A 9,262-nucleotide genomic window follows, 5' to 3' on the forward strand; every position below is an offset into this window, starting at 1 on the left:
ATCAAAATATTCTTCACGTTTTGGAAAGTCATTTTAGTATACATTGGGAGCTTTTGCATTTCAGCCATCAGCACTGTCTAGGCTCCAGTTATAACATTATCTCCCTTTTCAAAACAGGTGTTCGTGCCTTTCCTCCATCACCTCCACAGAGAATGAAGGTACCATTTACTATTTCAAATAAACACTTTTGTCTCTGTTCACAGCACTGGAACTTGAATCCCTCATAGCTTCTAACCTCTTGTGCACAGGCCATGGCAGAAGACAGTTATGGACTCACAATCCACTCTGGAAAAACATTCAACCAACAACACCCCCACCCTACAGCACGACCCCTTTGTACAGTAATATCTTCTCAGACGTCACCTTTATCATGTGGCCATCAGGTACTCAGAAAGCACAAGCAGCAGAACAATTTATATCACCAAGACCTAAGCAGACACCTGCCCAGTGTCCCCCATAGCACAGAACACGAGCTGGATGTCTAAAGTCTCACCTGGTAAATGTTCCTTATCACTGATGTCTCAAACTCAAAATGAATCCCCCATCTCACTTCCCCACCTTTCAGCCATCTTACTGTCCCTTTCCTTGGAGCATCTTGCTATTCAACACTCCAATGGATGTCAGAAACTATAGGCCCATAAGTTCCTTTGGGCAAGTTATCTGAAGAAAATCAGTGATATATATGTAACTTTGAGCATAAACGTTTTTTCTTAAGTGGCTTAACCTAAAAACAAATACAAATATTTCCTTCCTTGTAATGATCATATTCAAGCAGAAATCACCTACCAATGACTAAACTTTTGAGAATTATGAAGTTTTGAGAATTATGAATTTTTAAGCCATTAAAAAGTAAAGCAAACAAAGTTGTGGCAAGGCAAGGAATTACACGCAGATTTAGCCAGTGCTATGGTCAATGCACAGCTCTGAGGATTGTCATTGGACATTGCAGGCTTTTCAGGTTGCAGAGCAGGCAGGTCCTTCAGAGTCTGGGCAAGACCTAACATAACAAAGAAAACCAGAATTTTTAGATGTTTATGACATTCCAGAGTGATGGGGGCTGAGATTTCAAGCGCATTTTATGTTTTTGACATTATCCGGCTTCAGATGGGATCACTGCAAGCAGAGACAACTTCCCACAGGGAAGGCAATTTCCACTGTTTATCTCCGATTTATCTCCTCTCATCATTTGTTTCATTTCCCAAGGAACCAGATGCATCTATCCCTATTAAAATTCTGGCTGAGAAAAAACATTAAAATTGATCCCATATGTGATTTAAATAAAGAATAAGGGAATGTGTCTTCATAACAAGCTTGTGTGAGACGTGTAGGTTTGGACCTGCCTGAGCATGTCCACACACACCAGTGCATGTGCACGGCAGCAGGGATTCATGTCCTGCTGCTGTCTCCTGGCATCACAGGTAAGAGCAGGGACAGGCACAGTGCAGACACATGCACTGCTTTGCAAGCTAAGGACACTGCAGATTTCCAGGGTTGAGAGTTGTTCTCCTTGGCACTAGCTGGTATATATATTGAGTCTTCTGTACCAGTAACAGAGCCCTCACCCTCATTTTCTAGGTCTGCTCCTATTTACCTGTGCTAGGTATTATAAAGCTGCTACAGGGCTGCCTAGCTCTCCTGGAATTGCTTCTGCCATATATTGTTAACACTAAAAGGTTCACTGTCACTGTGTTATCTTCCAAAGTTCCAGCTCCTGCTACTTGCAGCATCAGACTAAAAATTTAAATTCCTTTCCATTGTTTTTTTACTCTACTGCCTTGAGCTGTCTGGATGATAAGCATTAATATAAATGATTACTTCAATTATTAACACTGGTGACTTTTGCTAAAATGCAGCAAGGAGGAGAAAAGTATAGTCAGGATGCTTTGCTAATAGTAATAATCAGACAGGAGGTCTCAGTGGGAAGGGAAAAACATGGAGTTTTATTATCTGGGAGTTCAAACAGGGAGGAGGAGGAGAAGCAGAAAGCAGAAGGGGAAGGATTTGGTGCATGTTCCACTTATACCTCTGTATCCCATGGTACTGTCATGTAAAATGTTACAGAGAATTTAGTGAGACATGAAGCCAAGAGAGACACTTGGTCTGGCCCAGCACAACAATATTCTTACTTGGCACACTTCTAAAATGCTCTAAATGCTATGATTACCAAAAAGACAAGTAGCTTCTCAGGTAGTGTTCTGCAGTGTTTATTTTCCCTGGATTGAACCTCTGAGGACTACACACCATTACAAACCACTTGTGTCTTGCCAAGCTTATTTCAAGTGTTTGGATTTATGACAGTGCTCAGGCAAGGGACTGAATAGGTAAGCAGTCTTCTCCCCCTGGGGATGATGGCCTTGGTCTGTGCAATGTGCAGGTTCCCCGTTTTCTCCTGATTGCAATCCCTATGCTGAGTGGCAGGTGGGGAAGATAGCACAGAGGAGAGAACAGCAGGTCTCCCTCCCGAATCCACTTTGGGGTGAGTGTTGTAGCTCTGTCTTAATCTCACTCAGGGAACAGCCAGAAAAACACCAGAGTGAAGATTAGAAAAATTGGAGCCCAATATGGCAGGATGCTCAGGCAGAGAAGCTGCTCCCCTCCCCAGAGAACTTAGTAATTTACCACCTGGTTGATCTCCAGTTCTCAATCAGTTTCAGCCACACGGTTTCCCCAAGGAATATGACAGCAATTAATGGTGATTTTCTCAAGGGGAGACATTTCTGTAGTGTTGTCACTCATGGATGAAGTCCTGCATTCTGGCTGGAGCAGCAGTGGCTTGGGGTGATTTCCAGCTTTGCTTCTCAGTACATGGAGCCCTGGTAGCTCAAACACAGAACAACGTGAGACCACCGGGATTTTCAACGTATCTCCCAAGACTTCTGGTCCAGAATTTTAGTGCAAGACTAGCAGTGTACTGGGTGAAATACAGTAAAGAGGTTAATTAGGGTTTATTTACTGAGTTGTGAAAAAGTCTCTGTTCTCTTGGTGAGATGCATTGGTTTTGTTGCTGCCAGCAACATCTGTAACTGTTATAAATAGCTGTGCTGAAAACAGTGTCCAGGGCACTTGAGTCTTTTACCACCCACAGTTAGTGGCATCTCTCATCCTCAGTTCCTTCCCCTGGCATGTTCAATTCCCTAGCACACACCTCTCCTAACCCAGAGGATGGGGAGATTCTCCTCATGACCATTCTCCCCTTCCTCTCTAAACTGAAGGAGGAGCACCTTGACTAGGCTGGAGTGTAGAAGATGGACCATCCAAGCTGATCTAGGCACAGCAGCTTTGGGGAGAGCAAGTACAAGCAAGTACAAACCACAGCTGGCATGGATGCTCTGTGCTGCTGCAGTGGGTCTGAGACACTTGGTAGTGGTTAAATCTCCTCAGCTGAACACTGAGGGTTGGATTTCCCAGACAAGAGTTTTTATTAATTCAGTCTTCATCATTTTTAGCAGACAAAGCATGTGAATTGAAGTGCTAATCCTGCTCCCCCAGTATTAATTATCTTCTTTGATGGGACAGCTTAAACTGCACTGGGCACTTTGAGGCTGGGGCAAATAATTGATAGATGCTCATCACTTGCAAGTCTGTCTGCTCTCTGAAGGGCTCCACTAAATGCCTGAGGAAGACATTTCCTCTGCTTTCCTCTCCTGGAATAGAAAACCTTGACAATACTGCCTTGTGATACTAAGGCTCTCCCTCTGCCTGAATTAAACAGGTGATGACTGTCAGCAGCACAATGGCTTTTACCCACGAGGGTGCCCACAAGCATGACCTGGCAATGCTCCCTCTCCTTCAAACCCCAGCAGGATCTCTGTCCAGACACCAATTGGGTGATCAGTGACCTTCCCCACGGATCAGGTGGCAGCTCTCCCCAGCTGCACTTTACACAGCACCAGGCACTGCAATTAGCTGTGATGTAATTAGGAGCAAGGAGCAGAACATACTATGAAGACATGGTTTGGGAGCCTGAGGCAAAGGCTTTTTTCCATCAGCTGGTGGGCTGAGTAACTTAGAAATTCTTAAATAAGTGGTGCTGGGCTCTAGAAAGAATTCAGGGTATAAGAGAAGAAATTTTATCTTTGTTTCATCTGAAGAAAAAAAACAATAAAGGGAGGTAATAAGAAGTTCCCAGGGGCTTCTTTTAAAAGAAGTTGATCATAAACAACATGAAATAATATCAAAAACTCGGGTATAAAAACCCACGCAATCTGACCTGTGTTGACTAGAGACTTTCCTCTGATAACAGAATAGTTGAAAAGCTATGTTAAAAGGAGGTAAATACTCTAAAAGGTAAGATCTAAGGAACAATTACCTCATTGCTGTGCTTCTGATGAGTTCAGACAATGGCTGCAGTTTTCCCCACACTGAAAGAAGAGGCAATTTTCAAGTTACTGGAAGAGCATTTGTTATCCTCTCTCCTTATTGTGGGAGTCATGAGGACACAGCATGGAAAGGGCAGGTGGGAAAGCCTGTGGTGGGGAGGAGCTGCCCCCCCCCCAAGGTGGGTCAGAGGAGGAACACCCAGTAGCCCCCCAGGACTGCTCTCACCAAGGGTTGGCAATAAAGCCCAGAACCACCCCAGCACATGGAAAGGCATATTCATGCAAAAATTATCATCTCACCTCGGGGAGTAGATTCTGCTTTCCTACCATCTGCTTGTTCTATATTTACTGTACAGTGAAGACTGAAATGCATTAGAATAACTAAGTAAAAGACCAAGCCATATGGGTTCCAGAGTCCTTTGAATTATCTGCAGGCTCATCAGGAATCACTCAGCTGTCTAAGTGAACGCTGAGATCTCACAGAGCCAGTGACACTTCCACAGAGATAACTCCTTCTCTCTCTTTCTCCTGTAGATCCCCTCAGCTTAGAAGGAAGCCCAGCATTTATTTCATCAGTATTGGGCAATCTCACACTTCAGAGCCACAGCTCATCAGCACTGAGGAGTGAAAGGGGTACCGGCATTGCCACAAAGGACAGCAGGTGCTGTGCCAGGTCCACGTTCAACTGGACAGCTCATCCCCTCTCCTGGCTTGTTATTGACTTCAGACCTCACTTTCTGGATGCTTTGGTCCCCCTGACAGAAAGTCAGCACCTGCCAGGCACAGTGACAGTACAACCCTCTGGATGAAACAGCACAAGCCCTTTTTGAAGTCAATCTTCAGTAAAAATGTATGAAGTCCTAAGAGGGGGAGGGAGACAAGAAGCCTCTGGGGTCTGGTTGAAAGAGGCAGATGTGAATATCTCTAAGTGACATATTTGAATTTGATTCCTTTCATTAAACAAAGGTCTTTGTTGCCTTTATACCTGCTTAGGAGACAACAGAAAGGAGGCATTGTTGTCAAGCCATTATGCACAGCCAGGAATCCACATCAATCACTCCACACTGGCTGCTGACCATCTCAGACAAAAAGGGCACACCCCACTTTGAACTAGCATGATAGTTAGAAGCCACTTGTAAATTAGTGCAGATAACCTCAGATGGCTACGGCTGGCTAACACAAATGCGGTGACTCAAAAAATGAAAAAATTAAAGGAAAACATAATCAATAATTCATGAGATTTTCTGAATGAGATATGATTCAGTGTGCTCCAAACCCTCAGCTCTCATCTATTCTCTTTCTGCTTACAACTCACTGAAGCAAGTTAAACATTTTTTGCTCCCTTTGATGAATATATAAACAGATGAACTGATTGAAGTGGCACGGCATGATAACATGTCTTTATGATACTGGACATACACAGCCCTATTTAGCTATCACCATTAGCAAGGGTCCTCTGAGACATACTGCCATACTGTAATGAAGTCCCCATTGTATCCAAGACCAGTCCCCATCCCTGACAAGTGTCACACTGGCTCTGCCATGCTCAGTCATCAGCTAAATATGAAAATGCAGTGCATAAAGAAAATGCTACTTCAATGTCTTTGCAATTTATGGCTGTAAATATTTCCTCATGGGATTCAAGAGTAAATGGTGTCTCCATTCCTCTTTGCTCACAAAGAGGTCCACAAATTTTTACATTAAACTCAAATGACTTATATAAGAAGTAAAACTCAAAATTTACTCCCCTGCTTCCTCCATGTTTTTCATAAAGGATTGAAATGTCCTTTGATAATAATATACCCAAGCCAGTTCCTCAATTTGAAATTGAACTAAACACTTACTGTATAGAAATCTATGGAACATCAATCAGGACTCTTTGAAAAGCTTTCTGTTCCATGATTAATAGATTATTGAATTCAGAAATAAAGGTTTTCAAAACATAGTCTTTTAGAGCTGGACAAAAAGCAATTACTTTTTCATTCCAAATCTTTTCAGTTAAAATATTTATAATAGACCTTGAAAAGTTACAGGATGAGCCTTAAATGTTCTGTCCTCTTCATTTTAGGGAATTATACTTTTGCCCTAGAAAGGACTAAATTGATGCAAAAGTGACTCAGTCTCTAAAGCAGCTGGTAAACATTAGGCTGACAGTGTGGTTCTACTCTGACAAGTTGCTATATAAAACTGGTAATTGAACTTACCCCTTTTGTGGTATTTCAAGCCATAGCAAAGCAGGGCCAAAAACTAACTATCTTCTACTTCTTATCCCTGTTAGCCCAGCACAATTAATGCAACCAAGGAAGAAGGAACTGCACTAAGGCTTTTCTGCATTTTATTTGGACCTCACTGGGATAATGGAGTGGCTCAGCCATGACAGGAAGTTCAGCTGGAAGAGGCAATAGCCTATTAAGGCTGATAGACCTCTAATAAGCAGACCTTCACTAAGATATTGAAATAAAGAAATGACTGTGTGCTATTCCAGATCAAAGACTTCAAGACCTCAGTCTGCCAGAGCCATTATAAAAAGTAACATTTATATAGAGTTGCCAGAGGAAGAACTGGGGCATTATTATGGCCATTTAAAACAAACAATCATATAACAAAAGAATAACTAACCAGAGGCCATAGAAGAATAGATGCACTAAAGAAAAAGCACAGATTGCCACTCTATTTAGAAATAATTATGTACAATTTGAAGGAAATACAGTGAAGTATAAACAACTGAGGACAAGCAACAGATTCCCAGTTTCAAAGCAAAATGTGCTGCACTATTTAAAGTTTTAAATGCAGATTAAACAAGTGCAAACCAAATCCAGTTCCCACCAAAATTTGTGATGGGAATTGATTTGGAAGAGAAAGATATCTTCCCTGGAAATTCAATGCAATTTTTTTCTTCCTCTGTAGAATGAAAAAGAAGAAATGTTACTGGGTTAAGTCTACCTTATAAATAACAACAACAAAAGGAGAAAAAGAGATTGCTGCTCAGAGTAAAGCTGTTTCCATAAGCGTATATGCTCATAAAAGACTTCTCTGAGATGGGTGAAGATGGATATGGATAGGTCTAGTACATAGGAGTGGCTTCCAGGACAGCTTTAAGCGTCAAGCTTAGAGGAGAATGTACTACACAGAACACTCTAAACTCGGTATAAAAGAACAGCATGGGAGACAAACAATAGGGGCCCCACTTCCTGCAAGATTGTTCCATAAGCAGCAGAAGAGGCACTGGGGTGCACTGAAGGGCCCACTTCCTAGCTCCTGACAGGCCAGACTGACTCGGGAGGCCACTCCTCAGACCCTCCTGTTATTTTCATTTCTGCTAGAAGCTCCTGTTCTTTTCCCCTTGCCAGGACAACTGATCATATCAAAACCAAGAGACCCCTCATCTTCTAAGTGTCATCTTCACCAGATGGCACAGCTGAAAGGACTGGTAACATCTGCATTGGTAACATCTCATGCTCACAAGACCGGGGGAGGGAAAGAAGGGGTACTGCAAAAAAATATTGCACTTGGCAGGACGAAAGAGAAAAAGTGTTGGAAAAAAAGAGACTGGATGCTGGTGTAGTAGGACCCTCTGGAGGAGTGTCCTATTTCAGGATCTCCCTCACTAACTACTCTCTTGCGTCTCATTAACTGATGGAAGTGGGGACAGAATGTTAAGAAATGTGAGGGCTCTGCCCACGTGGAAGGCAGTTAAACAGGCAGTTCCAAAACTGAGCCATTGCTTCCACCTTTGATCAAAGAGTAACTCATAATCCATGAGAAACTTATGAAATATTTAAGGTGAAAAAAACCCCAAAATATGGTGTCTTGTAGTTGCAAAGCCAAAATGAAAATTCTGCCTGAAGCAAGAGGAGTGCAAACTGTGCTATTTCTGAGTCTGATTTTTACAGATATATGTGGGTGCTCCCTTTAATGCCCTTTTAGAAACTTGGGAACCCCATGACTTTCTGGAATACTTCAACTGGAAAATTGCCCTTTTACTGAGCTTTTGATTAACTTCAAAATACAACAGGTTTGTGGAGATTTTTGTATTTCATGCACTATCTACTGCAAATTTAGGATATTATACAAGGTTTTAAATTGAACTGCACACATGAAATATTTTCTGAAACATCCATGGTCTTACCTATGTACCCTTCACTTTTCTCCACAGCTTGAAAACAAAGCAGCAGTATGCAATGCAGCCAGGGCACAGAAAGGCTGGCTGCTCATAATACATCACCAAAAGTTCACTCTCTTACCAGGGAAATATTTGCATTATGCTACTGTTTTACTTAAACTCTCTATGCCGTATTTCCTTTTTACAGATGGATTAGTATCTTCATACACTGATATTCCACTTTTCTCATTGCTCCAACATGGGTTAATATATGCAAGGCTTTTTATCTGATGATCTTTTCAGAACTTGGAGAGAAATTAGGACAAACCCAGTAATCTCTTTGGCATCTAAAAGGTTGGTGCTATAGTAGCGAACATTTTTGATGCCTTACCTAAAACTAGTTTCTGTGTAGAATGAAGGAAAGAGTAATTCTCAAGTGTCATTCCTCAAGCATTTTGCTTAGACTTTGATGAAAACACTTGTAGCCTTCCAGGATGTGGTGTGTCTTCAAAATCTCTGACACAGAAACTAGAAGAGGTCTCCTGGTTTAGGAAACAAAATGCCACATAGAAAACTGTATTCTTTCTTCTGTACTTCCCTGGAAATGCTGAACAAGCCATATAAACAATATTTTCTAAGGTGATCAGAATCTGCTGTCAGTAAATAAGGCCAAGGTTTACACAGTGAACATGAAGAAACAGATAAAAGTACTCCATAACTGATCAGAACACAGGGCATGAGACAGAAGCCCCATGACAAGTATGGGATGATGTAAATCAAAGATTGTCCCATAAAGCAGACATAAGAGGAATTAAGGTGCATATACAATCTTAATTCTGGC

At 41.9% G+C, this 9,262-nt stretch overlaps 1 long non-coding RNA gene across 1 annotated transcript; it reads right to left on the reverse strand.

The window, feature by feature from the left end:
* Positions 1-1,914: 1,914 nt before the first annotated feature.
* On the reverse strand, positions 1,915-6,668 carry LOC138110848 (uncharacterized). Its single transcript, XR_011151110.1, has 3 exons — positions 6,524-6,668; positions 4,310-4,361; positions 1,915-3,644 (listed from the first exon to the last, which is right to left on the reverse strand). It is a non-coding gene; the product is annotated as an uncharacterized lncRNA (long non-coding RNA).
* Between the last annotated feature and the right edge of the window lie 2,594 nt (positions 6,669-9,262).

Source organism: Aphelocoma coerulescens, chromosome 5 (assembly GCF_041296385.1).
Source record: "Aphelocoma coerulescens isolate FSJ_1873_10779 chromosome 5, UR_Acoe_1.0, whole genome shotgun sequence".
Classification (NCBI taxonomy): Eukaryota; Metazoa; Chordata; class Aves; order Passeriformes; family Corvidae; genus Aphelocoma; species Aphelocoma coerulescens.